Source organism: Oncorhynchus gorbuscha, unplaced genomic scaffold, assembly GCF_021184085.1.
Source record: "Oncorhynchus gorbuscha isolate QuinsamMale2020 ecotype Even-year unplaced genomic scaffold, OgorEven_v1.0 Un_scaffold_736, whole genome shotgun sequence".
NCBI lineage: Eukaryota > Metazoa > Chordata > Actinopteri > Salmoniformes > Salmonidae > Oncorhynchus > Oncorhynchus gorbuscha.
In genome coordinates this window covers 120,001-125,000 of record NW_025745784.1, presented here as the reverse complement: position 1 = coordinate 125,000, position 5,000 = coordinate 120,001, and the positions used below count along the sequence as shown (strand labels likewise).

Here is a 5,000-nt window from a genome sequence, read left to right as displayed (position 1 = left end):
CCCCCCGTACCTACCCTCCAGTAGTCACTCCCCCTGTACCTACCCTCCAGTAGTCACTCCCCCGTACCTACCCTCCAGTAGTCACTCCCCCCGTACCTACCCTCCAGTAGTCTACCTCCTCCTACCCTCCAGTAGTCACTCCCCCGTACCTACCCTCCAGTAGTCACTCCCCCCCCTCCAGTAGTCTACCCTCCAGTAGTCACTCCCCCGTACCTACCCTCCAGTAGTGACTCCCCCTGTACCTACCCTCCAGTAGTCACTCCCCCCGTACCTACCCTCCAGTAGTCACTCCCTCTGTACCTACCCTCCAGTAGTCACTCCCCCGTACCTACCCTCCAGTAGTCACTCCCCCTACCCAGTAGTCCCTCCCGTACCAGTCCCCCCTGCCTACCCTCCAGTAGTCACTCCCCCGTACCTACCCTCCAGTAGTCACTCCCCCGTACCTACCCTCCACCAGTCCCCCCGTACCTACCCTCCAGTAGTCACTCCCCCAGTACCTACCCTCCAGTAGTCACTCCCCCAGTAGTCACTCCCCCGTACCTACCCTCCAGTAGTCACTCCCCCCATACCTACCCTCCACCAGTCCCTTCCCCCTGTACCTACCCTCCACCAGTCCCCCCCCTACCTACCCTCCACCAGTCCCCCGTACCTACCCTTCACCAGTCCCTTCCCCCGTACCTACCCTCCACCAGTCCCTTCCCCCTGTACCTACCCTCCACCAGTCCATTCCCCCCAGTACCTACCCTCCACCTGTCCCTTCCCCCGTACCTACCCTCCACCAGTCCCTTCCCCCGTACCTACCCTCCACCAGTCCCTTCCCCCTGTACCTACCCTCCACCAGTCCCTTCCCCCAGTACCTACCCTCCACCTGTCCCTTCCCCCCGTACCTACCCTCCACCAGTCTCTTCCCCCTGTACCTACCCTCCACCAGTCCCTTCCCCCCATACCTACCCTCCACCAGTCTCTTCCCCCTGTACCTACCCTCCACCAGTCTCTTCCCCCTGTACCTACCCTCCACCAGTCTCTTCCCCCATACCTACCCTCCACCAGTCTCTTCCCCCTGTATCTACCCTCCACCAGTCCCTTCGCCCCATACCTACCCTCCACCAGTCTCTTCCCCCCAGTACCTACCCTCCACCTGTCCCTTTTCCCCCGTACCTACCCTCCACCTGTCCCTTTTCCCCCGTACCTACCCTCCACCAGTCCCTTCCCCCAGTACCTACCCTCCACCAGTCCCTTCCCCCCATACCTACCCTCCACCAGTCCCTTCCCCCGTACCTACCCTCCACCAGTCCCCCTTACCTACCCTCCACCAGTCCCTTCCCCCTGTACCTACCCTCCACCAGTCCCTTCCCCCATACCTACCCTCCACCAGTCTCTTCCCCCTGTACCTACCCTCCACCAGTCTCTTCCCCCCATACCTACCCTCCACCACACTCTTCCCCCTGTACCTACCCTCCACCAGTCCCTTCCCCCATACCTACCCTCCACCAGTCTCTTCCCCCAGTACCTACCCTCCACCTGTCCCTTTTCCCCCGTACCTACCCTCCACCAGTCCCTCCCCCCCCGTACCTACCCTCCACCAGTCCCTTCCCCCGTACTTACCCTCCACCAGTCCCTTCCCCCTGTACCTACCCTCCACCAGTCCCCCGTAACTATATATATATATATATAACTACCCTCCACCAGTCCCTTCCCCCCGTACCTACCCTCCAGTAGTCACTCCCTCCGTACCTACCCTCCAGTAGTCACTCCCCCCGTACCTACCCTCCACCAGTCCCTTCCCCGTACCTACCCTCCACCAGTCTCTTCCCCTGTACCTACCCTCCACCAGTCCCTTCCCCCATACCTACCCTCCACCAGTCTCTTCCCCCTGTACCTACCCTCCAGTAGTCACTCCCCCACCTACCCTCCAGTAGTCACCTACCCTCCAGTAGTCACTCCCCCAGTACCTACCCTCCAGTAGTCACTCCCCCCATACCTACCCTCCAGTAGTCACTCCCCCCATACCTACCCTCCACCAGTCTTCCCCCTGTACCTACCCTCCACCAGTCTCTTCCCCCTGTACCTACCCTCCACCAGTCCCCCGTACCTACCCTCCACCAGTCCCTTCCCCCGTACCTACCCTCCACCAGTCCCTTCCCCCTGTACCTACCCTCCACCAGTCCCTTCCCCCAGTACCTACCCTCCACCAGTCCCTTCCCCCGTACCTACCCTCCACCAGTCCCTTCCCCCTGTACCTACCCTCCACCAGTCCCTTCCCCCAGTACCTACCCTCCACCAGTCCCTTCCCCCGTACCTACCCTCCACCAGTCCTTCCCCCTGTACCTACCCTCCACCAGTCCCTTCCCCCAGTACCTACCCTCCACCTGTCCCTTCCCCCCGTACCTACCCTCCACCAGTCTCTTCCCCCTGTACCTACCCTCCACCAGTCCCTTCCCCCTGTACCTACCCTCCACCAGTCCCCCATACCTACCCTCCACCAGTCCCTTCCCCCCGTACCTACCCTCCAGTAGTCACTCCCTCCGTACCTACCCTCCAGTAGTCACTCCCCCGTACCTACCCTCCACCAGTCCCTTCCCCCGTACCTACCCTCCACCAGTCTCTTCCCCCTGTACCTACCCTCCACCAGTCCCTTCCCCCGTACCTACCCTCCACCAGTCTCTTCCCCCGTACCTACCCTCCAGTAGTCACTCCCCCGTACCTACCCTCCAGTAGTCACTCCCCCAGTACCTACCCTCCAGTAGTCACTCCCCCCATACCTACCCTCCACCAGTCCCTTCCCCCTGTACCTACCCTCCACCAGTCTCTTCCCCCTGTACCTACCCTCCACCAGTCCCCCGTACCTACCCTCCACCAGTCCCTTCCCCCCCAGTACCTACCCTCCACCAGTCCCTTCCCCCTGTACCTACCCTCCACCAGTCCCTTCCCCCAGTACCTACCCTCCACCAGTCCCTTCCCCCGTACCTACCCTCCACCAGTCCCTTCCCCCTGTACCTACCCTCCACCAGTCCCTTCCCCCCTACCTCCACCAGTCCCTTCCCCCAGTACCTACCCTCCACCTGTCCCTTCCCCCGTACCTACCCTCCACCAGTCTCTTCCCCCTGTACCTACCCTCCACCAGTCCCTTCCCCCTGTACCTACCCTCCACCAGTCCCCCATACCTACCCTCCACCAGTCTCTTCCCCCTGTACCTACCCTCCACCAGTCTCTTCCCCCTGTACCTACCCTCCACCAGTCTCTTCCCCCTGTACCTACCCTCCACCAGTCCCCCCATACCTACCCTCCCCCAGTACCTACCCTCCACCAGTCCCTTCCCCCGTACCTACCCTCCACCAGTCCCTTCCCCCGTACCTACCCTCCACCAGTCCCCCTTACCTACCCTCCACCAGTCCCTTCCCCCTGTACCTACCCTCCACCAGTCCCTTCCCCCATACCTACCCTCCACCAGTCTCTTCCCCCTGTACCTACCCTCCACCAGTCTCTTCCCCCTGTACCTACCCTCCACCAGTCTCTTCCCCCTGTACCTACCCTCCACCAGTCCCTTCCCCCTGTACCTACCCTCCACCAGTCCCCCATACCTACCCTCCACCAGTCTCTTCCCCCTGTACCTACCCTCCACCAGTCTCTTCCCCCTGTACCTACCCTCCACCAGTCTCTTCCCCCTGTACCTACCCTCCACCAGTCCCCCATACCTACCCTCCACCAGTCCCTTCCCCCAGTACCTACCCTCCACCAGTCCCTTCCCCCCGTACCTACCCTCCACCAGTCCCTTCCCCCGTACCTACCCTCCACCAGTCCCCCTTACCTACCCTCCACCAGTCCCTTCCCCTGTACCTACCCTCCACCAGTCCCTTCCCCCATACCTACCCTCCACCAGTCTCTTCCCCTGTACCTACCCTCCACCAGTCCCTTCCCCCCATACCTACCCTCCACCAGTCTCTTCCCCCTGTACCTACCCTCCACCAGTCTCTTCCCCCTGTACCTACCCTCCACCAGTCTCTTCCCCCCATACCTACCCTCCACCAGTCTCTTCCCCCTGTACCTACCCTCCACCAGTCCCTTCCCCCATACCTACCCTCCACCAGTCTCTTCCCCCAGTACCTACCCTCCACCTGTCCCTTTTCCCCCGTACCTACCCTCCACCAGTCCCTTCCCCCCGTACCTACCCCCCCACCAGTCTCTTCCCCCTGTACCTACCCTCCACCAGTCCCCCATACCTACCCTCCCCCAGTACCTACCCTCCACCAGTCCCTTCCCCCTGTACCTACCCTCCACCAGTCCCTTCCCCCATACCTACCCTCCACCAGTCTCTTCCCCCTGTACCTACCCTCCACCAGTCCCTTCCCCCCATACCTACCCTCCACCAGTCTCTTCCCCCTGTCTCTTCCCCTACCCTCCACCAGTCTCTTCCCCCTGTACCTACCCTCCACCAGTCTCTTCCCCCCATACCTACCCTCCACCAGTCTCTTCCCCTGTACCTACCCTCCACCAGTCCCTTCCCCCATACCTACCCTCCACCAGTCTCTTCCCCCAGTACCTACCCTCCACCTGTCCCTTTTCCCCCGTACCTACCCTCCACCTGTCCCTTTTCCCCCGTACCTACCCTCCACCAGTCCCTTCCCCCAGTACCTACCCTCCACCAGTCCCTTCCCCCATACCTACCCTCCACCAGTCCCTTCCCCCCGTACCTACCCTCCACCAGTCCCCCTTACCTACCCTCCACCAGTCCCTTCCCCCTGTACCTACCCTCCACCAGTCCCTTCCCCCCATACCTACCCTCCACCAGTCTCTTCCCCCTGTACCTACCCTCCACCAGTCCCTTCCCCCCATACCTACCCTCCACCAGTCTCTTCCCCCTGTACCTACCCTCCACCAGTCTCTTCCCCCTGTACCTACCCTCCACCAGTCTCTTCCCCCTGTACCTACCCTCCACCAGTCTCTTCCCCCCATACCTACCCTCCACCAGTCTCTTCCCCCTGTACCTACCCTCCACCAGT

General features: G+C 61.9%; 1 protein-coding gene across 1 annotated transcript in view; it reads right to left on the bottom strand.

The window, feature by feature from the left end:
• The window catches only part of LOC124019945 (DNA topoisomerase 3-alpha-like), a 48,204-nt gene that overhangs the window by 13,025 nt on the left and 30,179 nt on the right, over positions 1-5,000 (bottom strand).